Source organism: Lycium barbarum, chromosome 8 (assembly GCF_019175385.1).
Source record: "Lycium barbarum isolate Lr01 chromosome 8, ASM1917538v2, whole genome shotgun sequence".
NCBI lineage: Eukaryota > Viridiplantae > Streptophyta > Magnoliopsida > Solanales > Solanaceae > Lycium > Lycium barbarum.
Window position 1 is genome coordinate 116,795,511 of NC_083344.1, and position 24,791 is coordinate 116,820,301.

Below are 24,791 nucleotides of genomic sequence, written 5' to 3' on the forward strand. Positions count from 1 at the left end.
GTTCAAAATAAGTGTCTACTTACATAAACAAGAAGGAATTAACTATATTCTTTTCATATTTGCCTTTATTATTAAGTGCTAAGTGACCAGATCCTAATGTATCAATTTAATAGTACTATGCAAATTCAAACAAGGTAGTTTAAACAAATTATCTATTCTTTCTAGGAGATAGTATATTTTTAGGGCGTTGCTATTTGGCACAACCCAAAATGACACAACTTGGCACAACCCTATTAAAAAGTTCTAATTATCCTTAATAAAGATTTGATTCCAATAGGTGGTATTTCCCTCCAAGACAAAGCAATTATTACACATAGCATGCTTAAGCTTTTTATTCTTCCAACAACTAGAACCCATAAATTTATCTTGGATAAAGATTCACTTCAATTTTTTTCTCTCTAATATTTTTATATAATTTATACATACACCTAATTTAGTTATTCGGTCAACCTATATATACGGTCTATCAATACAAACTACAAGTTAATGTACCCTATAAATATCTTTTCAACAATAGAAAAAATAAGTCTTAAATTACATACAATAATTGTCTAATTTTTGACTAAATTGCATTTATTTTATATAAAAAATGATTGAATTGAATCAAAACTTAGTAAAAATATTTGCTCAATCCTATATAATATTTAGCTAATTGAAGTAATTCAACAGTTCAATTACAGTCAATCATATTGTTGATTGCTTTTTTCATCCAGTTTTTTTTCATTTTTTTTAAATTGATTGAATTAAATCAAAACTTGTTGTTCCTCAATTATATCTAAGACTTATCTAAATATTCTTGCTAGAATAAATTTTTAATTCAAAGTCAACAATAGTGTGACTACTTGTTAAACCCGCTACTTTAAAAAAAAAACTGATTGAAAGGAAATCGAAATTTTCTAATTGTTATCCAATTCTACCTAGTACTTAGCTAAATTGAGATAATTCAATGTTTCCATTAAAGTCAACTCAGTGTTGATTAATTGTTACATTCGCTATTTTTTTATTTTTTTAAATTGATTCAATTAAATCAACACTTACAAAATATTTATTCGATCTAATCCTATCTAATGCTTAACAAATTGAGATAATTCAATGTTTTAATTAAAGTCAATCACAATGTCAACTACTTGTTACATCCATTGTTAAAAAAAAAAGTTGATTGAATTAAATGAAAAGCCGATAATTGTTACTCAATCATATCTAATACTTAGCTAATTTGAGATAATTTAATATTTCAATTACAATCAACCATAGTGTTGACTGCTTGTTACATCATTTAAAAAAAATAATGATGGAATTAAATCAAATCTTGCTGAGTGGTACCCAAATTTATCTAACTCTTAGAAAAACTAAGATAACTCAACATTTCAATTAAAGTCAATCATAGTGTTGACTACTTATTATATCCACTTATTTTAAAAAAATTGAATTGAATCAACACTTGGGAAAACTTTTACTTAATAATGGATGATGCTTAGCTAAATTGAGATAATTCAACTTTAAATAAAGTCAATCATTGTGTTGACTACTTGTTACGTCTCTTTGTGTCGTTTCAATTTTATCGAATGTCTACGAAGAGACACTACTTGTTACATCGTCTATTTTTTTTTTAAAATTGAATTAAATCAAAACTTGGTAATTGTTATTCAATCCTATCTAATGCTTAACTAAATTGAGATAAATTCATATTGCAATTAAAGTCAACCATAGTGTCGACTACTTGTTACATCCATATATTTTTTTAAAATAATTGACTTAAATCAAAACTTGCTAATTGTTACTCAATCATATCTAATACTTTCCTAAATTGAGATAATTAAATATTCCAATCAAAGTCAACCATTATCATAGTGTTAACTACTCGTCACATCCACTATTTTTGTTTAAATTGAATGAATTAGATATGAACTTGCTAATTGTCACTCAATTATATTTAATAAGTAACTAATTTAGATAATTCATATTTCAGTTAAAGTCAACGATAGTATTGACTACTTGTTACATCTACCATTTTTTTTAATTGATTGAATTAAATCAAAAGTTGCTAATTGTTACTCAATCCTATACTTAGCTAAATTAAAGCAATTCAATGTTTCAATTAAAGTCAACCATAGTGTTGATTGCTTGTTACATCCACTATTTTATTGATTGAATTAGATCTAAACTTACTAATGTAACGACCCATTAGGTCGTTTAGCACTTTTAGGCCTAATATCCCTAAAACACCATTTTCGTGGTCTAATTTTGGTGTCTATAGCTTGCGATAACGGGTGATTCGGTTATTTAATTGACGAGTAAATTTTAGAATATATGTATTTAATGTGTGTGAATAGTTTATTCATAGAAATAATATTTGCACACATATAAGGTGTAAGTGGGTAAATATGGTATTTGACGGAGTGAATAATTGGTTATATGTTCAATATTAACGAGAGATTAATTACCTATAAGTAGCTTGTAGTTAATGATTAAGGTGGACATCATGACCCTCTGCGTGACAGCAACTAGTGAGTAAGTAAATAAAGTGGCTAAATGTGCAATTGAATAAATATTGAATTAATGGAAGACATGGAAATAATTAGTGATTATGTGGGATATATAAAAGGACGCATGTTATTTGTAAATAAACAAATTGGTGATAATTATGTTAAGAAAAGCTATGACAACTAATGTGTCAAGTTATGGCTTAAGGTGGGGTGTGAATCCTACAACCCACTAAGAAAATAATGAACAGAGCACTTAATTATCTCATTTTGATTTTCACCAAAATTATTTCATTTTATTGCTATTAAATAAAGAAAAACATCTGTAGAGGAAGACAAGTCTACTAGTCAAGGAATAAAGTGACAAGTGCCATGATTAACATGACTACGTGTAAAGTGACTCATGAATGTCATTAATTATGGGTCAGTTGCTAGAACATTTGGATGAGCACATAGTGTAGACAAATAGAGTAATAAATTGTAGAAGGACCCTTTTCTTTTTAAAAAGGGGGGAGGCCCACGGTCAAACATTCCCTTTAGGAATCCGTATTATCTCATCAAAATGAGCTATATCCATAAAGGATTATGGAGAGCAGCAGCGTGTACATACGTTGCAATCAACATGAATTTCCATTTCTGGAAACAACACGACCTCCCTAAAGAGAAAGCAAAGTGTAATATTTATCGAGGACTTTTTAATCTCGATTTTAATAAGTGCATGATTTGCTTGTAAATTATAATTAGTGTAGAAATATTAGTGGAGATTAGGGATTAATTAACCATTATTAAATTATTAAGTGGGATTCATAATTAATTAAGCTAATTGGAGTGCTAAATGGACCCCACTACAATAAGATCAAATCTGATTGATCCATGCCATAGTGGGATGTGTAGAATTAGTGGGCTGCATACATATATATATATATATATATATATATCATTTGAAGACTAATGATGTAAGTGAATGAGTGGACATTATCCACGTGGGAACAAAGGGACATTCATCATTGAACCTTATTAATATTCCATGTAAAGTTACATATGGAAAGAAGTATTAAATATATAGCATCAAACCATTTCATTTCCACAGAATTTCAAGATACACAACTTTGGAGACTCTTCTAGAAAGTAATAATTATAAAGTGGCACTCACAATTCACTATGGTCAGGAAACCTACTTATTAAAGTCATAATAATATATATGTTTTAATGGAAAGGAGGGGCAGCAACATACAACCCCATTAGCTATTGTACATTTCTAATTTTTGGAGGGGCATTAACGTGCTTCCATTTACATAGCAAGAACACAACTTTGAGTTTCTATATTAGCAACATGGTCTGCAAATCTAAGGGTGCTTCACGTGTGCAAGGAGGCAGCAACATAAGGAAATTGAATTAAGGAAGAAGAAGCGGTGTAATTTGTGCAAGTGATTATAGGATCTGTCCTAATTAAATTAAGACTTTGTCCGTTCGGAAGCATTTCAGAAGGAAAAAGATTTGGCGTGGAAGTTCGTGACACCTGTTCGGCATTGAGGTAGGTTATGACTTACTTTATGTCTAGACTCCGGTTAGCAAAACGTATGTAGATAGTAGTGGTTGACGGGAAAAGCATGATAGGTCTTCAGGCATGGTGTGGAGGTGAATTCCATCTAGGTTGGTATTGTCAGTTGTTATGTGGGTTTGTCGCCATTATTGTGATATTGTTATGTGGGCTTGTCACCATGGTTGTGATTTCATGTACTTGATATAATTCCCTCTCTCTTGTTATCTCACTGGTCATATGGAAGAGGAAGGTTTTTACTGAGAATTGAATATTGAATTGCACTTCCTAGTATGAATCTATGGAACCTATGACTGCGGTGATTATTGAGGTTGATTTCATGCGAGGCATGCATCCCATATTCTATGTGCTATTTGATGTAATTATCACCTAGTTGTATCTTTATCACATACTAGCTCACTCACCTTATGAAAAGGAAGGGTAATATTGATTATTGAGTCATGGACAATAATATGACTTGTACTTGTTTATTGCATAATGGTGATATAGTTGAGACTGATATCATGCATGACATGCTTCCATACTTGTACTTGTTTATTGCATATTGGTGATATAGTTGAGACTGATATCGTGCATGACATGCTTCCATATTACTTTTATGTTGTCCTAATGGTGAGGAGAGTGATTGAGAGACTCCGAGGTCTTTGCTGGAGATTGAGAGTGATAGAGAGACTCCGAGGTCTTTGCCGGAGATTGAGAGTGGCAGAGAGACTCCGAGGTCTTTGCCGGAGATTGAATATGATTGAGAGACTCCGAGGTCTTTGCCGGAGATTGAGAGTAATTGATAGCCTCCGAGGTTTCTGCCAGAGAGCACGAGTGGTACATAGACTTCGCGGGTCCCCCATGGGTCATGACTATGAGGCATTGCCATAGCATGTGTGTACGAGAATGGAGCGTGAGAGGTGACTACTGCATTGCATAACATTTACATAGCACGACATTGCATTGCATAGCACTCCATTTGAATTGCCATTCATGTCATTGCATGGCACATTCTCTGATTGATTCTTGATTTGTGAATTATTGAGTTGTTGTTTGTAAGTATTTATTTTAGAGGCTTGATAGACTCGATGTTTATAGATTTCTCCCTAGGCTTATAACCTGAGATATTGAAATCCCTTATGACTATCGTTACTGCAAGACTTTCATATGTGCTAGAGTTGTGACTGTGTTTGATTACTTATCTGCTTACCTGTTAGTTGCTTCCTGTTTATATGCGTGAACTAACCATTGTCGGCCTATGATACCTACGAGCCTTGTGTTGTGCTCATACTACTCTTGTTGCACTCCTTGTGGAGTGTAGAGTTATTTTCAGGTGATGTTCAGAGTCTCACGACCGTTTCGAGACATTCGTCAAAGGCGTTTGGGTGAACTATTTGAGATCTTGCAACCCAGAGTCTCTCCTTAGATTTCTGTTGTTCTCTATCCTTAAACAGAAGTCGTATCCAGTTTGAGTCTGTTATCTACTTCAAATTGTAAACTTCTTAGAAGCTCTTGTATGAGTCTAGACCAGATTTTGGGAATTTCTCATAATAAAAGTATTTATTCCGCATGTTGTATCAAATTAAGGTAGTTACCTGAAGGGTTCGCCCACCAGGGAGGGTTAGTGTGGGTGCCCGCATGATCCATGATTTGGGTCGTGACAACTAATTGCTACTCAATTCTATCTAATACTTAGTTAAATTGAGATAATTTTTATGTTTTAATTAAACTTAATCATAGTGTTGACTACTTGTTACATTCATTAGTTTTTTTTAGATTGATTAAATTAGGTCAAAACTTGCCAATTGTTACCCAAATTTATTAATACTTGACTAATTGAGATAATTCAATTTTCAATTAAAGTCAACCATATATTGACTACTTTTGTTTTTTACCACAAACCTATAGCTATTGACTACTTGTTGCGTCTACTTTTTTATTAAAAAAAAATGATTTAATTAAATCAAGAGTTGCTAACTGTTACTCAATCCTATATAATGCTTAGCTAAATTGAAGCAATTCAATATTTCAATTAAAGTTAATCGTAATATTGACTACTTGTTACGTCTACATTTTTTTGTTTAAATTGATTGAATTAGATCTAAACTTGGTCATTGTTACTCAATTCTATTTTATACTTTTCTAATTAAGATAATTCAATGTTCCAATTAAAGTCAACTATAGTGTTGACTATTTGTTACATCTACTTTTTTTTTTTTTTTTAAATTGATTGAATTAAATCAGAAGTTACAAATTGTTATTCAATCCTATATAATACTTAGCTAAATTGAAGGAATTCAATGTTTCAAGGAAAGTCGACCATAGTGTTGACTACTTGTTACATCCTTTATTTTTGTTTAAATTGATTGAATTAGATCTAAACTTGCTAATTGCTACTCAATTCTATTTAATACTTAACTAATTGAGATAATTCTATGTTTCAATTAAAGTCAACCATAGTATTGACTACTAGCTACATCTACTTTTAAAAAAATGATTGAATTAAATCAAAAGTTGCTAATCGTTATTCAATCCTATATAATACTTAGCTAAATTGAAGCAATTCAATATTTCAATTAAAGTTAATCGTAATATTGACCATTTGTTACGTCCACTGTTTAATTGATTGAATTAGATATAAACTAATTGCTACTCAATTCTATCTAATACTCAGCTAAATTGGGATAATTCATTGTTTCAATTAAAGTCAACCATAGTGTTGACTACTTGTTACATCCACTCTTTAAAAAAAAATTGATTGAATTAGATCTAAAGTTGCTCATTGTTACTTTTTTTCATTTAATACTTAACTAATCGAGATAATTTAATGTTACAGTTAAAGTCAACCATAGTACTAACTACTAATTACATATACTTTTTTCTTTTAAAATTGATAGAATTAAATCAAAAGCTGCTAATTGTTACTCAATCTTATATAATACTTAGGTGAATTGAAGCAATTCAATGTTTCAATCAAAGTCAATCATAGTGTTGAGTACTTGTTACACCCACTGTTTTTTTTATTGATTAAATTAGATCTAAATTTACTAATTGCTACTTAATTCTATCTAATACTTAGCTAAGTTGAGATAATTCAATGTTTCAATTAAAGTCAACCATAGTGTTGACAAACTCTTACATACACTTTTTTTTTTAAAAAAAATATGATGAAATTGAATCAATAGTTATCAACTTGTTTAACGTAATCTTATATAATAATTAGCTAAATTGAATCAATCCTATATTTCAATTAAAGTCAACCATAGTGTTGAACACTTCTTACATCCACTATTTTTTTTTTTTAAAAAAGTTATTGAATTAAATCAAAACTTGCTAATTATTACTCAATGCCTCCGTGTAGAGAGAGAAGGGAACTTTAGGTTTTAGATTAGATTATGTTCTAGTTGATTCGTTTTTTCGTCCCAACCATAGTGTTGACTACTTGTTACATACATTTTTTTTTAAATTGATGAAATTAAATCAACACTTAGCAATTTTTTTTAATTCAATCCTAATCTAATCTTAGTTAATTTGCACTAATTCAATTTTGAATCGACCCACAAAACAAAACAGGCAAAAACATAAATTTCCAAAAAATAAGAAGAAGAATTTTAATCAGAATTAAAAAAAAAAAAAACGAAATCTATACCCTTCTGTTATATTGAAAACCATTAGTCGTATTAGCCGGTAAAAAGTTAGTGAGAAGCATCTGATCACCATCACGATTATTATAAGAAGGAAGAAAAAATTCCTTAGCCATTGGATTGAGCTTGAATTTTTTCAACATGTCAACAATATGTTGCGTATGATAATTATCTGATTTATCCAATGAAGATATTTTTGGAGTCATAGATAAAAAAACAACAGGCATGCAAATATGTACTTGGAATAGGTGTATTGCACGTTTTTTCTTATTGAATGTTATTGGAAAGAAAAGAGTAATTGTGGTCTTGAAGAAAGAGAGAGTAAAATTTGAATTATTTTGATTTTTTCTTCTAACTTTTCAAGAAGGGTATTAATGGAATATAAAAAAGAGGAATTTACTGGTACACCCTCAAAGGCCATGTGAAATTACATTAATACCCCTAAAAGGTGGAGTTGTGCCATTTGTGGTTGTGCCAAATATATTTTTCCATATTTTTAAGGGGTGTGCTAATGATTAAATGAATATTTACTTTTGAACCGGAGGAGGTATAAAGGCGATCACCCCACTTTCTTCTTTTTGAGTCGCCAGGGTTTGTCTTGATTGACTAAATTCATTCTTTATCATAAAGATTTCATAAACGGTAGTTATTGTTATACCCTATTTTAACCTAAGTCAAAATAATTTATAACATCCCGATAATTCCGGGGTTAATTAAAGTGAGGGATTCGCCACCTAATTATTTATGGTAAATTAGGACACCTAAAATTTATTAAAGTCATTTTATAAAGTTAACTCCGTTTAAGGTCTACGAAACTTAAGATTCTAGGTAAGGGTTCAATTAATCTAGAGGGGATGTATTAGGCATCCTCTAAGATCCATTAACAATGGTTAACTGACCGGACTTAGAGTTGATTAATTAAGGCTTAAAACGTAAATGTATCATTTTATAGCATTTAAGAAATAATTTATAAGTATTACCAAAGTTACAGATAAATATATAAGAATGCTATTTAAAATAGAATTTGAAGAAAATATAATAGTCTTCATATAAATAATAGCTTTTAGGAAGAGATTTGACAAATTTGAATTTTAGATAAAATTACATCATATGAATAATGGCGATGTAGAAAAATCTAGGCTTATTTTATAGATAGGATGCAAAAGGAGGTGAGTTTTCTTTTTCATTAACTTTATTTAATTATATTCGGCTAAAAGTATGCATAGTTGAATACGTCTTAAAAATAATGTTTATAAAGTATACTTGGATTAATATTTACATATTAGTGATGTTTTGAAATTTTTAAGATAGTACAATAAAGTATGATTCCTTTGACTCAAAATATGAATTTACGCTATTGAAAATCAATTATTCTAAAAGTAAATATTATAGATACTATAAATAATTTTAATATAAAAAGAAGAAAATGAAACTTTATGGAATTGATTATTATTAGTTTTCCTTAAATTAACTACCCATTATTAAACTAAACTCCACTAATTTGCTAAAGTTCATCTAGATTAACAAACAAAAGAGTTAGTCATACAACACAAATTAAATGCACAAAGATAAAATAGAAGAGCAAAGAGGTTAAATGGGCTCAGCCCATTTTAGGACTGCTGTGACTAAGCTACTGTTGGGTTTTGGCCCAGTCATTTTTGGACTGCTGCGGCTGTCTGTTTGCTGTTGGGCTTCGGCCCAGCAAACTTAACATATTGCTGCGGATGAGTTGAATGAGGGATGACTCGAGAAGATTATTTCGTTGGGCTTTAGCCCAACACCGAATGCGGGAAGATGACGAGTCCCTCGGACTCGTAAGCGATGGTCATGCACAAAAAGAAAGAAAAGAATTAGTATATAATAAATAAGGCTAAACCCATAAACAAGCTTAACATATACGATACAAATCCAAAAATGGGCTGATAGCTTTCAATTAAAATAGGGGGGACTGCCTGTGATTAATATATTAAACAAGTAATGAGAAAAGAAGTTAAACAAATGTAATGGGTCCATGTTCGGATTAGATGTCCACAAAGAGTTTCAATAGCCACACGAGTAACTGAGCGGCAGCCCATAACAATTGAGCGACAACCAACACTAGTCAACAATGTCTAGCCGGAGTGATATACGGCAGCAGCGATTCAGCCAGATAAACAGCCAACTATCGATGGTTCGTTGTAGTAAACGACGATAGTAACAGGCAACTATATATAGCAACAGCCATATTCTTGTATCAAGTGTGACATATGTTCATTTTTGTTGGGCCGTATATATATATATAAGCATGATGGCTGAAGTGTTGGTCTTCATAAAAAAAATGATCCCATTCTTAATTGTAACAGAGAGAAACTGCCAGATGGTCTGAAACATTAGGAGATTTGCAATAACTCTAATAATTTATACCACTTTATCTCTAATGCTTTCTCGAATCAGGACAAAAGAGAAAGAGTGACTTCTTATTAAGAGAATCATTATCGAACTTCTACAAAGAAGGCATTGTTACGGAGGACATCAATCAAGCCTAAGTCAAAAAGCTATTTGTATACAACTTTGACATATTGGCAAATGTAACTGAGAGTTTTCATCTATCCAGCAAGCTTAGACAGGGGTAGGAGCATTCTGATTATAATCGAAAGATATACCATGTATACGCTGGACATACAAATTCATATATACCACGGGTATACAGAGCTTTGTATGCACCTGGCATATTTGGTATATCTTTAGTATACGCAGTTTGCATCTCAGCAAAACAGACATGTAAACTTACGATGAATCTAGTTCTATCATATTATGACACATTTAGGAAGTTCGTGGAAGCGACTTAAGAGACAGAGCTCGAATGATACACACGATATTCAGAATCTAGAAACTAATAAGGAGCATTCCAAAGAAGCAAACAATTAAGATCCCGGTCCAACTTAATACCATTATGACGCACAAACTAATAATTCGGAGTCCACATAAATGATATACCCGATATATACTCTAATGTACAAATTCTTGTAGCTCAAAGGTATCAGGAACTATATACATCTAGTATATCTAGGTATATCTCCCATACTCTCAAACAGAAAATCAACATTTACACAAATAAGACATGCTTGAACATTACTATTACCAGCAAACGTCTTCGATTATACTAACATACCCGACTACCGCAATCAGGAGAATACACCAAGTTACACACAAAAACCCTTGTTAAACCCACTAATTAACATGCTCTAATACCAACTAACACATAATTACTCAAGCAAGACAAAAATAAACAATACAAAGAAGAACAGAAATGAAAGGCAAATTACACACCTTTTTCAGGTGCAGCGAACGAAGGCGTCGAGGTCTCGGATTTATGCTCGAACTCGAACGAACCCGAACCCGATTAAAGTAACTAAAGTTTCAAATTGGAAAGTGAAAATAGAGTAATATGCGGCTGTTTTTTTTAGAATGAGGCTATCTTTTCGATGATAATTTTCAGTCCCAAATCCTATATTTTCAACAGAAGTGTTTTTTGATTTAAAAGAAAATCAAGACCAGAATAAAAGAAACTTAAGACTCGATGACAGAAAACTTGTGTCCCCTCAAATATAGTGATTGTGAGAAGTGTAAATATTTAGGAAGGCTCAGGCGGCTCCAAGAACTGTCTTTGTGGGATCAAAATGTGAGTACTTATAGGCCAAGTGACTAGGGTTTCTCGGATTCCAAGTTCCCCTTTTGTTTGGGCGGGATTCAATTTGAATCCTCTTCGAATCAGACCGTTCGTGAATCGATCAGAAACAAAAGAAGAAGGAGACAAAGCCCATTGAAAGTTTGTACTCGAAAAAGCCACACATGGTCTGTCATGGTTGAAAGAAGGTTTTGCTCTTGGTTGAAAATGGAGAGGGATGAGTGATAAGGGGGCGTCAGGAGACTATTCGAAAATGGAAAAATAAAAGCTCACTTTTGGATCAAGGTTTTGGCCAATTTCTGAGAAAGGAAATGGGAAAGGGAGAGATGAAGGGATGTAGGTGCGACGTCTGTTCTTTGGTTGAAGAGGAGAGAGAGAGGCTGATAGTATACATTAGGTTTAGAGGATAAAATAGAAGATTGGGCCGGGTCGGGTGAGTTTTGGTTGGGCTGGACCGGGTAGAAGTAGGCGGGTAGTGGGTATTGGGCCGGTCGTTGGAATTGGGCTGGTGGAATTAATGAATATTGTGTTTGTATTTTGGGCCATTAATTTGGCTGAAATTCCTCTTCCATATTAATTATTTTTTTGGGCTTATAATTTGACAACTAGTACAATATATATTATGATAATTAATGACTAATATGCAGAAGATAAATGACTTGATAAAGTATAATTATTTTAACGAAAATAAAGTGATGACGAACCCTTTTGAAATTTGTGATAAAGTAATACTAGTAATGTTGATAGTAGAATAGTGAAAATGAAAGTAATGATATTAATAGTAGTAAAATGAAAATAGTAGTGAAAATAAAATATTTAGATTGTTAATATATTCAGAAACCCAAGGAAATAAATTGGAATAAAGGAGGGGCAAAATTGGGTGAGACTGGGATATAGAAAAGGCGTACGTGATTGTGAGAGGAGTTGATTGGATATGAAAGAAAAATTTGGATAACCCACGTATCACATGTTCGTGGACGTAGTCGGAGTTGGGTGCGAGAGTAGATCCGTGACCCTTGCTTGTGAGTTTGATATTCCTCTTCAGCAAATTTGCCCCGTTCACTGCGTAAGATAAAGTTCCACGTTGTGCTGTGTCTCTATAGATTGTACTTTCTGCCAAAACTGAAATTCATGTCAAAATCAGTAATAAAATCCAGGGTAAAGTTGAAAATGTAAAGTAAATATGAGTGTGAGAATGAAGCCGTGTGGCTTATAATGAAGTAGTGTGTTGTCTCTGGTTATCTTCAGGGACTTGAATGAATGCGTGATCTTTAGGCTGGAGATGTAATAATATCTCCCGTTGTATTTTGAGACTTTAATGATGATAATAAGGCCTTCGGCTGTCTTCCGGGACTCGATGATAAATAAGTCGTTAAAAGATGTAAAGTGGATGATAATGTAAAGTAATAAAATAGAGAGTAAAGTAAAAGTGTAGCCGTTTGGCTTGTGCAGATGAGGTCGTGTAGTCATGTGATGTTTTTGGTAGTCCTCGGGGACTTGATGGTAAATGATACGCTGATGAGGCCGTACAGCCAAACGATGTCTCCGGCTGTTTCAGGGACTCGATGATATATGTGAAATTAAGGTAAAGTTATTAAAGTGACTGATAAGGTGATTGATGAAGTAGAAAGTGAAATAAGAGTGCAGCCGTCTGGCTTATGAAAATGAGGTTGTATAGCCATATGATATCTCTGGTTGTCTTCGGGGACTTGATGAGGATTCCCGTAAAGTCCGGGGTAAAGTCGTAAAGTGGATGATGTCTCCGGTTGTCTTCATTGACTTAATGATAATTCCTGTAAAGTTCAAGGTAAAGTCGTTAAAGTTGGTAAAGTGAATGATAAAGTAGAGAGTAAAGTCATAGTGTAGCCGTCTGGCTTATGCATATGAGGTTGTATAGCCGAATGATGCCCCCGGTTGTCTTCGGAGACTTAATGATAATTCCTGCAAAGTTCAGGATAAAGTCGTTAAAGTTGGTAAAGTAAATGATAAAGGAATTGGTAAACTAAAGTGATGGTGTAGCCGTTTGGCTAATGCGGAAGAGGCTGAATAGCCAAATGATACCTCCAGTGTCTTAGGAGACTTAATGTTGATTCCTGTAAAGTTCAGGATAGAGTGGTTAAAGTTGGTAAAGTATATGATAAAGTAATTGATAAAGTATGGAGTAAAGTGATAGAATAGCCGTTTGGCTTATGGTGTTGACGGTATCGTGACAGGCTAAACTAATGACACGTAATCCTGATTTAATTCGTCTTCAATCTCGACAACCTACAAAATAGGTGTATCTGTTAATAAAGTTATAAAGTTATTGTGATAAAAAATGAAATTAAAGATAAAGTCGAAAATAAAGCCGTTTGGCTTTTGAGGCGAGGCCATAATGAGCCAAATGATGCTTTTCGGCCATGATTGATAGACTTGACTGTTGGTCTCGCGGCCTTTTAATTCTTGCACTCAAAGAAAAATTCTTAGTTTGGGAGGGGGAAGTTGATTCGTGTTGACTCGAAGCTTGACGTTGTTGGCGCTCCCTTCGTCTTTTTTGTTTGGGTCTGGTGATCTCCGTTCAAGCCTCGGTAGATGAACAGTAATGAAACAATTGAAAGAAAGTATTCCATTTGAAAGGTAGGTATGTAAGTATATGTATAAGGAAATGTGACTATATGTTTATAAGTTGTGAAATGTATGTATGTAAGGAAAGATATATATGTAAATATATGTATGTAAGTTGTAAAATATTTCTGCCAACTTCAGATTGTGACACTTCTGAAACAATTTAAAAGTCATTTGTCTATACTATTTCCTGTCTGGTAGCCTTAATATTATCGATGTCCAAACATTCTCTCGTCTATATCTTTCAAAATATGCCCCAGTTTTGACCTCGTGAGAGTATATTAAACTTATGTTGTGGTGTGACCGAACCTTGTATAGGTTGCCTACGTATCCCACCAAGGGAATCAGGTCAGAACGTAGTTCAGAAGACATAAAATGGTTTGAAATTTTTCTGATAAAGGGACCGAACCCGATGTGGATTGCCTACGTATCCCACCAAGGGAATCAGGTCAGCGTAGTTCTGTTTGGTAAATGGTAAAAGGTTTGTTGGATTTCTACCTAAATATGACTGAACCGTATGTTGATAGTCTATGAGTCCCGCCGAGGGAATCAGGCCATGCGTAATTCTCCTTGCATAAGGATTTTTGAATTTTCTGTTATAATGCAACCAAACCCTATGTGGGCTGCCTACGTATCCCACCACGGGAATCAGGTCAGCGTAGTTCGTATGTGTGTTAAGGGAAAGGTTGCAAATTAGGCCGTGTAACCTAATGTCGTCCTTTGATTTCTTCTTGAATTGCTAGCTTTCAGGCTTATGTCATCATCTATCGGCTATTTCGATTTCTTCCGAGTGGAATCTTGTCTTTTCCTCTAATTCCTTTGTTATTCTCTCGAGATGTATGTTATTCATTCGTTCATTTTATGTCACAATCATAGAGTTGACAGATTTGATAAATAAAGTAGAAAATAACAATAATAGATAATTAAGGAAAAATCAGAAATGCATTCATAGTCTTCACAATTTAAGCTTCGAAAATATGAGGCAAAGCAACAAAAGTTTTGGGGCACGATTTAAGCCTCAATTTTAAAATCGTGCTATCTCAAAAAAAGTTCACTACAGTTCAATCTACCAAGACTCCCGGCGAACCAGGGACGGAGTACAAGTCCAATTCTTGAGAGTTTCTCCTAGTTCAGCACCCCAGATGATCGGTGTCTTGGTGTTGTGAGTAGTTGTAGAAATAACCTCCATTGGTGTTTATCCTTGGATTGTTCCCACGGGAGCAGCAAAGGTTGATGGCATGCCTTTTTCAAATGGCATAATGGCTCTTTTCGAATCCCTATCCTCTTCAACAATTATCATGTTCACGTTGGCGTTTCCGTGAGTAGGTAGAGGGTTGTTGTCCACATTGGGCCGAGCTCTAGTGAGCTGGATCGCTCCTTCCTTAATCAAGGCTTCGATTTTGTTTTTAAGCCCATAACAATCCTCAGTGTCGTGCCCAGTAACTCCACATGGTATGCACAACGCTTGGAACCATCAAACCATCTTGGAATAGGATCGAGAATTTTCTCTTCAATCGGTTGTATCACGTCTGCAGCTTTCAGTCTTTCGAACAATTGAGCCAAGGGTTCAGCAACCGAGTGTAATTTTAGGTATTTTTGATGTCAGGGTTTGGACGGGCCTTAGGTGTGGCATGTGGTCGATTTTGGTAAGTTGGAGCTTGAACAGATTGATATGGACGTGGTTTTTGATGTGGAGGTGCTCGGGGTTGGTAGTAGTTTGCTTGGGCGTTGTAGACAGGGTAAGGAGATAGTGGAGCTTGGTAGGGCTCGGTATAGTGGTAAGGGTAGAAAGGTTGTTGTGGGTGGTTAAAGTATGTAATGGCTGGGCTCGGCTTATGTCCTTGGACGTTCATGACTGCAGTTACATCTTCTTTTTTCTTTTTCGTCCCGCTGATAGAACTAGATTGAATAACCTTGTTTACTGCTTGCAAAGCAGTAAGATCCTGAATTTTTCCTGATTTGATGCCTTCTTCTAAGGCTTCTCCCATTCGGACAACTTCTATGAATTTCTGTCCCATCATGCCTATCATTTTCTCATAAAATATGCCAGCTTGGCATTCAATGAAGGTAGCATTCATTTCTCTGTCATTCATCGGGGGTTGTACCCTGGCTGCTTCTGACCTCCAATGCAGTGTATACTCACAGAACGATTCAGTTGACTTCTTAGTTAACTTAGTCATGTAGACTCTATCCGGTGTGATATCGGTGTTAAAACTGAATTTGTCCATAAAGTTTTGTGCCATATCGCTCCAACCACGCCATTTACGGACGTCTTGTTGTGTGTACCAAGTAAGGGCCTCACCAGATAAGCTTCTGATGAATAGCTTCATCCTTATGTTCTGATCTCTACCTACTCCAACCAGCTTGTCACAGTAAGCCCTTAAGTGTGTATGGGGATCGCCGGTTCCATTGAAAGTATCAAATTTCGGCGGTTTATAGCCTGCGGGTAAGTCAACGTCAGGCTGAACACACAGATCTTCGTATTCTACACTTTTGCTTCCCCTGGCGACTTGAAGGTTCCTCATTGCATCTTTGAGACTGTGGATCTCTTTTAGCAATATGTTATCTGCCCCTGCTTTTGCATCCTTTTCCATTTTCTCGTATTTATCTACCTCGGGTTGGAACCTGACCGTTATTGGGTTGGTAAAGGCTTGTGTTTCCGCTGCATATACCGGAGGAACATATTGCGTGTTGGGAGTGACAAAATGTGCCCCTTGTATATGTTGGGTTGGATAAGTTTGGACGGTGGGAGTGTTTTGTACTGGAGGTGGTGTGTTATAAGTAGTGTTTATAGGTAGTTGGTTTGGTGGGTTTAGAGAAATAGTTGTAGGTGGTGGATTAATATTGGTGGATAGAGGAATATAAGGAGTGTGTGCTAGCGGTTAATTTGGTGGATTGACGGGTGGTGGATTTGGAGTAGCATAGGTAGTGTAGGTGGGTGGTTGACTTTGTGGAGGGGTATAGACGTATGATGGATTTGGTGGATTTGCGAGGGTGATTGGAGGAAAGTTGTTGTTGATAGGTGCATTATTTTGTGGAGGAAGATGTTCAGGAACTGGAGATTCAAGTGATGGAAAACGGGGTGGGTTTGGTGCGACAGTTCTGGGTTCAGGAGGTGGACTTTGGAGTGTAACGGATAAGTTGGTCAGGTCCCTAGCCCGATTTTGTTCGCCACATAGGTTCTCAATCTCTTGAGTCAGGCGGGCCATATGTTCGTCATGTTGAATAGTAGTTCTATGCTCGGAAGTCTCGGGGGGATCACTAGAAATCATGGTGTTTTCCAAACCAGTTGAAATAGGTGCGGCTGGATCAGACATAATGATTTCCTTTCCTTGAACAGCCCAACTACGTCGAGGTAATGATGACGTCTTTGACCTTGTGAGGTAAGGGTGATCAGCCAGCTCGAATGTCAACACGAATCAACTCTTTGGGAATAAAAATAAAAGAAAAAAGGAAACATAAAAAATGCAAATGATATTAGTTTCATTAGCACATCTAGGCAAAGTCATGATCACGTAAAGTCAAGTAAGTCATGTAGCAAATAAATCATCAAGTAAAGTCAAACAAGTTGTCAAACGAATATATCAAATAATAACGCGTCCTAATATGCATGTGACCTCTTTGTGCCAGAGGTAGGCCTAACGTTTGTTTGAAGGGTAAAGTGTGCCATAATACGTCATCCCGTTGCTTTTGGCTAATTAAACAAGTTTTAATTCCCGAAATAAAGTACAAAAGTAATGTAATTTTATTACATACCAAATGAATACAACGTAAAGTATTTCCTAATCTAAGTAAAGTAAATACAATTTCCTATGTCTAAATGTACAGCTCCATTTTGTGGTGTCCTTGGTCTTCGTCGATTGTGGATCACGGACGTACTCCAATGTAAATCCGTACCTGTCATGGAAACGTTAGTTATTCCCTCCCTCCTAAAGTTTAATTAATTAAAGCAAGTAGTCAATATTTAGGCACAATTATCCTTCAAACATGCACATAAAGTATGATTAGTGTCACTTGGGGTCGTGAACCCACTTGGATGTTTGGGTAAAGTCATCTAATGGGCTTAATACACCAAGGGTATTAAGCCTCCTAGGTCATGAGATGTATGCTCCTAATAAAGGTGTTGGTTTAGCTCTATCTTAGGCTGACTAAGAGTTGGCTACCTATGACACAAGGTTCTCCCAAGTGGACAACTTGAGAGTGGAAAGTTCGTGGCTGTTGACTGCACCGCCGATCGACTAAGTCCACAAGATCAATCCAACTAAAGGGTGATTTTGCAGTGTACGGCCGCGAACCGCGAAACCGCTTTAAGTGTGTGAATTTGTGTGAATTTTCCAGGAGTGGAGGAAAGTGATACGGAATGACAGTTTATCAAAGCAGTAACATTTAAACAGTTTATATCAAACAAACAATTAATCACGCAAGCAATTTATAGCATGTAAAACAGTTTAGGTAAATAAAGTAACTAAGTTAGCACACCAAGCCTAATTAAGATATAAGTCCATTATGGTTAGAACCTAAGTAGTCCCAGCAGAGTCGCCAAGCTGTTATACCCTATTTTAACCTAAGTCAAAATAGTTTACAACATCCCGATAATTCCGGGGTTAATTAAAGTGAGGGAGTCGCCACCTAATTATTTATGGTAAATTAGGACACCTAAAATTTATTAAAGTCATTTTCTAAAGTTAACTCCGTTTAAGATCTACGAAACTTAAGATTCTACGTAAGGGTTCAATTAATCTAGAGGGAAGGTATTAGGCATCCTCTAAGATTCATTAACAATGGTTAACCGACCGGACTTAGAGTTGATTAATTAAGGCTTAAAAAGTAAATGTATCATTTTATAGCATTTAAGAAATAATTTATAAGTATTACCAAAGTTACAGATAAATATATAAGAATGCTATTTAAAATAGAACTTGTAGAAAATATAATAGTCTTCATATAAATAATAGCTTTTAGGAAGAGATTTGACAAATTTGAATTTTAGATAAAATTACATTATATGAATAATGGCGATGTAGAAAAATCTAGGCTTATTTTATAGATAGGATGCAAAAGGAGGTGAGTTTTTTTTTTTTTTTTAACTTTATTTAATTATATTCGGCTAAAAGTATGCATAGTTGAATACGTCTTAAAAATAATGTTTATAAAGTATACTTGGATTAATATTTACATATTAGTGACGTTTTGAAATTTTTAAGATAGTAAAATAAAGTATGATTCCTTTGACTCAAAATATGAATTTACGCTATTGAAAATCAATTATTCTAAAAGTAAATATTATAGATACTATAAATAATTTTAATATAAAAAGAAGAAAATGAAACTTTATGGAATTGATTATTATTAGTTTTCCTTAAATTAACTACCCATTATTAAACTAAACTCCACTAATTTGCTAAAGTTCATCTAGATTAACAAACAAAAGAGTTAGTCATACAACACAAATTAAATGCACAAAGATAAAATAGAAGAGCAAAGAGGTTAAATGGGCTCAGCCCATTTTAGGACTGCTGTGACTAAGCTACTGTTGGGTTTTGGCCCAGTCATTTTTGGACTGCTGCGGCTGTCTGTTTGCTGTTGGGCTTCGGCCCAGCAAACTTAACATATTGCTGTGGATGAGTTGAATGAGGGATGACTCGAGAAGATTATTTCGTTGGGCTTTAGCCCAACACCGAATGCGAGAAGATGACGAGTCCCTCGGACTCGTAAGCGATGGTCATGCACAAAAAGAAAGAAAAGAATTAGTATATAATAAATAAGGCTAAACCCATAAACAAGCTTAACATATACGATACAAATCCAAAAATGGGCTGATAGCTTTCAATTAAAACAGGGGGGGACTGCCTGTGATTAATATATTAAACAAGTAATGAGAAAAGAAGTCAAACAAATGTAATGGGTCCATGTTCGGATTAGATGTCCACAAAGAGTTTCAATAGCCACACGAGTAACTGAGCGGCAGCCCATAACAATTGAGCGACAACCAACACTAGTCAACAATGTCTAGCCGAAGTGATATACGGCAGCAGCGATTCAGCCAGATAAACAGCCAACTATCGATGGTTCGTTGTAGTAAACGACGATAGTAACAGGCAACTATATATAGCAACAGCCATATTCTTGTATCAAGTGTGACATATGTTCATTTTTGTTGGGCCGTATATACATAATAAGCATGATGGCTGAAGTGTTGGTCTTCATAAAAAAAAAGATCCGATTCTTAATTGTAACAGAGAGAAACTGCCAGATGGTCTGAAACATTAGGAGATTTGCAATAACTCTAATCATTTATACCACTTTATCTCTAATGCTTTCTCAAATCAGGACAAAAGAGAAAGAGTGACTTCTTATTAAGAGAATCATTATCGAACTTCTACAAGGAAGGCATGGTTACGGAGGACATCAATCAAGCCTAAGTCAAAAATCTATTCGTATACAACTTTGACATATTGGCAAATGTAACTGAGAGTTTTCATCTATCCAGCAAGCTTAGACAGGGGTAGGAGCATTCTGATTATAATCAAAAGATATACCATGTATACGCTGGACATACAAATTCATATATACCACGGGTATACAGAGCTTTGTATGCACCTGGCATATTTGGTATATCTTTAGTATACGCAGTTTGCATCTCAGCAAAACAGACATGTAAACTTACGATGAATCTAGTTCTATCATATTATGACACATTTAGGAAGTTCGTGGAAGCGACTTAAGAGACAGAGCTCGAATGATACACACGATATTCAGAATCTAGAAACTAATAAGGAGCATTCCAAAGAAGCAAACAATTAAGATCCCGGTCCAACTTAATACCATTATGACGCACAAACTAATAATTCGGAGTCCACATAAATGATATACCCGATATATACTCTAATGTACAAATTCTTGTAGCTCAAAGGTATCAGGAACTATATACATCTAGTATATCTAGGTATATCTCCCATACTCTCAAACAGAAAATCAACATTTACACAAATAAGACATGCTTGAACATTACTATTACCAGCAAACGTCTTCGATTATACTAACATACCCGACTACCGCAATCAGGAGAATACACCAAGTTACACACAAAAACCCTTGTTAAACCCACTAATTAACATGCTCTAATACCAACTAACACATAATTACTCAAGCAAGACAAAAATAAACAATACAAAGAAGAACAGAAATGAAAGGCAAATTACACACCTTTTTCAGGTGCAGCGAACGAAGGCGTCGAGGTCTCGAATTTATGCTCGAACTCGAACGAACCCGATTAAAGTAACTAAAGTTTCAAATTGGAAAGTGAAAATAGAGTAATATGCGGCTGTTGTTTTAGAATGAGGCTATCTTTTCGATGATAATTTTCAGTCCCAAATCCTATATTTTCAACAGAAGTGTTTTTTGATTTAAAAGAAAATCAAGACCAGAATAAAAGAAACTTAAGACTCGATGACAGAAAACTTGTGTCCCCTCAAATATAGTGATTGTGAGAAGTGTAAATATTTAGGAAGGCTCAGGCGGCTCCAAGAACTGTCTTTGTGGGATCAAAACGTGAGTACTTATAGGCCAAGTGACTAGGGTTTCTCGGATTCCAAGTTCCCCTTTTGTTTGGGCGGGATTCAATTTGAATCCTCTTCGAATCAGACCATTCGTGAATCGATCAGAAACAAAAGAAGAAGTAGACAAAGCCCATTGAAAGCTTGTACTCGAAAAAGCCACGCATGGTCTGTCATGGTTGAAAGAAGGTTTTGCTCTTGGCTGAAATGGAGAGGGAGGAGAGATAAGGGGGTGTCAGGAGACTATTCGAAAATGGAAAAACAAAAACTCACTTTTGGATCAAGGTTTTGGCCAATTTCTGAGAAAGGAAATGGGAAAGGGAGAGATGAAGGGATGAAGGTGCGACGTCTGTTCTTTGGTTGAAGAGGAGAGAGAGAGGCTGATCGTATACATTAGGTTTAGAGGAGAAAATAGAAGATTGGGCCGGGTCGGGTGAATTTTGGTTGGGCTGGACCGGGTAGAAGTAGGCGGGTAGTGGGTATTGGACAGGTCGTTGGAATTGGGCTGTGAAATTAGTGAATATTGTGTTTGTATTTTGGGCCATTAATTTGGCTGAAATTCCTCTTCCATATTAATTATATTTTTGGGCTTCTAATTTGACAACTAGTACAATATATATTATGATAATTAATGACTAATATGCAGAAGATAAATGACTTGATAAAGTATAATTATTTTAACGAAAATAAAGTGATGACGAACCCTTTTGAAATTTGTGATAAAGTAATACTAGTAATGTTGATAGTAGAATAGTGAAAATGAAAGTAATGATATTAATAGTAGTAAAATGAAAATAGTAGTGAAAATAAAATATTTAGATTGTTAATAAATTCAGAAACCCAAGGAAATAAATTAGAATAAAGGAGGGGCAAAATTGGGTGTCAACAGTTATTCTTTTGGGTTATGAACCATGATTACTCATATGGCACGAATGAATGGATATTGTTACCTTTATGTAATTTCATTTATAATGACATGTGTTACATTTAAAAGATTATATTCATAAATGAGTTTCATTTTGAATTTTGAAAAGACTTCTGTATAGAGATCTCATGTGGAAGGAAATAGTAATTATTTATTACTGTCCCCTATTACAATTAATGAAACATTAAATGTTTGAGATACTTTAGAAGGAAATTCTTTCGATACAAGGAATATTTGGTGGAGAATCTTTAAGCAAGGAAACGTGGTGTGCATTGGAAATTTGGAAATGTATTACGGAAAAAAAGATCAAGGAAGATGCAGTAGCACTACTCTCACAAGCAAAGAAATATGTGCCAAACCTCCATGAATCATGCAAAGTTTGAATCTTATAGAAAGTGATAAAATTACTCCATACATTATGAGAGAAGTAAATTCGTCCAGTAGCCACAAAGAGGTCCAAGTTCAAAAGTTCTATATTGTTAGAAATCAATAATGGGGCAAGAACAATGAATTGTGCACCTTTCAATTGCAGCGGAAGTTGTTGATCTTACCACTTTGAAATTTTCCCTAAGTCCACTTTGAATCATAGGAAACAAAGTTGATATCACAAACTAAATGTCTTCTCAATTCTCGTGTATTTGTTGGAGATATTATATATATTCAATTCTCTGTCAAAGAAGAAGAAAGCGTAACCCAAAGAGAAAGCCTCTACTCCTATTTAAAAGAGGACTTACGTGGGAAGAGAAGGAGTTACGTTGGAAGAGGTTACTATGCCACAACCTAGAGAAAAAACTGAATAAGTATACGGTTATTTTTTCTCCATATAACTTCTTTGTTTTTATCTCTTCCAACGGGCTGGGTCAGTCCACATGAGCGACCCGCCCAGTCCAAAAAAAACCAACATTGAGGATAAGAGTTTCAGAGATTCAAAATTATATTCAAGGGTGTCGATTCCAGTTCAAAAACAAGCAGTTATTTAACGAAAGAAGATTTTAGAAAATCGAGCCAAGGTTCAGACCAAGTTCGAAGACAAGCAAACTTAAGGATTTTCTCAGGAATCAAGATAAGGAAAGTCAATATTCAAGTAAGAAATTTTACTCCAAGATTTAAGGAAGAAATCAGCAAATGGCCTCAAAGAAGATTCAAAGAATCTTAAAAAAAAATTGGGTTATTTAATAGCCTGAACAAGTTGAAAGGAATACGAGCTCTTGAAAGAAGAAAAGTACACAACCACTTATACTTTTGTCTCAAGCTTCTCAAGTTCTTTGCTCTACTTTCACAAGCATTGTATTTCATAGTGATTTACTGTGTACTAAAAAGGAGAGGAGAGAAAAATATTGTTGGTGAGGCTTTGTACTGAGAGGTTATGTCATTGTTCATTTCTTTGATGAGCGAGTGAAATCCAAAGAGTCGTTATTGGTGAGCGAGTGCAAAACCAACCTTGTGTGAGAGTTTGAGTGTAGACGTAAGAGCTGCACCTTACAACCATTGTACAAAGAAAAACATACAAAGAGCTTAAAGAGATAACCTCTTTGCAATCCAAGGGGACTGCATTAGGATACCATATTGGTTCTGAACCAGTATCAAACTTCTTGGTGTCATTTATTTTATTGCTCTCATATTATAGAGCCTGTTTGGATGGGCTTATGTCTATAAGCTGCAAACAACTTATAAGCTAAAAAAAATAAGTTGGGGTAGTCTAACTTATTTTTTTTTTGGCATCAGCTTATAAGCTGCTTTAGATAAGCTAGGTCAAATGGGCTCAATTATGTTTTTGAGCTTATTTTAAGCACAAAATGATTTTAAGCTGACCAGTCAAACACTCAAAAAAGCTGAAAACAGCTTATAAGCAACTTATAAGCCAATCCAAACGGGCTCATAGTCTGCACCTATATTATTTGTTATGGTTTGTACTTGTGTAAATCAAAGGATACAATTTTGTGCAGGCTATCTCTTTATCAATTGGCATTAACCTTTATGTCGGCTTTGCTAGCCGTATCGCGTACAACTTATGTTCTCGGTGCCGGGAGTCCGTGGCATTTTGCACCCTTAATGTGTGCTCTTTTTTTCAACTTGCACCCTATCCTATTTTTTTTTATGATTTAAACCCCAATCTCTTTATTTCCTTGCAAAACAATAAATTCACCCTTTTTATAAATTTTTCATGAGGGCAAAATAGGAATACAAATAATATATCTTTTTTTCCTTCAATTTATTTATTTTATTAGAACTGCAACAACAATAAATTTTATTTTCAAAGCTCTTTTTTTTATTTTTTTATTTTAAGTGATATTTCTCTATCAATAGTTGCTAAACATTTGAAGTTCTTATTGTTACAAGTTTGTCGTTTTTCCTTTATAAATTAGTAG